Source organism: Rhincodon typus, chromosome 14 (assembly GCF_021869965.1).
Source record: "Rhincodon typus isolate 14 chromosome 14, sRhiTyp1.1, whole genome shotgun sequence".
Classification (NCBI taxonomy): Eukaryota; Metazoa; Chordata; class Chondrichthyes; order Orectolobiformes; family Rhincodontidae; genus Rhincodon; species Rhincodon typus.
The window spans coordinates 884,491-885,604 of record NC_063345.1 but is presented as its reverse complement, the minus strand read 5'-3'; positions in this window follow the sequence as shown (position 1 = coordinate 885,604).

The following is a 1,114-nucleotide window of genomic DNA, read 5'->3' as shown; positions in this document are numbered from 1 at the left end:
TCTAGCCTGTCTAGTCCCATCAGGATTTTATATGTTTCTGTAAGATCATGCCTCATTCTACTAAATTCCAGTGAATACAAGCCCAGTCGACCCAGTCTTTCCTCATATGTCAGTCCTGCCATCCCGGGAATCAGTCTGGTGAGCCTTCGCTGGACTCCCTCACTAACAAGAATGTCCTTCCTCAGACAGTACTCAAGGGTGTGGCATCATTAAGGCCCTGTATAGCTGCAGCAAGACATCCTTACTCCGATATTCAAATCCTCTCGCTATGAAGGCCAGCATGCCATTAGCTTTCCTAACTGCCTGCTGCACATCCATGCCAACCTTTAGTGACTGTTCCACAATGACACAGGTCTCGTTGCACCTCACTCAAAGATAGTAAGAACTGCTGATGCTGGAGTCAGAGATAACACAGTGTGAAGCTGGAGGAACACAGCGGGCCAGGCATAGAATTCATAGAATCCCTACATTTAGGAAACAAGTCCACACCAACCCTCAGAGCATCCTATCCAGACCTATTCCCCTATAACCCAACTAATCTACACATCCCTGAGCACTACGGGCAATTTCCCACAGCCAAACCACCTAACCTGCACATCTTGGGACTGTGGGAGGAAACCCACACAGACCCGGAGGAAACCCACGCAGACACGGGGAGAACATGCAAACTCCACACAGACAGTCGCCTGAGGGTGGAAGAGGAGCAAGTATGGCCTAAGAATTGGGAGTAGGGGATTGCATTCTTGCAGGAAGGTGGGTGAGAGGAGGTGTAGTCTAGGTAGCTGTGGGAGTCAGCAGGCTTGAAATAGATAAATACAAGTTAGCCAGGAAGGATCTAAACTTACAAGTTAGCCAGGAAGGACCTAAAGTTACAAGTTAGCCAGGAAGGACCTAAAGAGAGAGCTAAGAAGAGCCAGGAGGGGACATGAGAAGTCTTTAGCAGGTAGGATCAAGGAAAACCCTAAAGCTTTCTATAGGTATGTCAGGAATAAAAGAATGACTAGAGTAAGATTGGGGCCGGTCAAGGACAGTAGTGGGAAGTTGTGCTTGGAGTCTGAAGAGATAGAAGAGGTGCTAAATGAATATTTTTCGTCAGTATTCACACAGGAAAAAG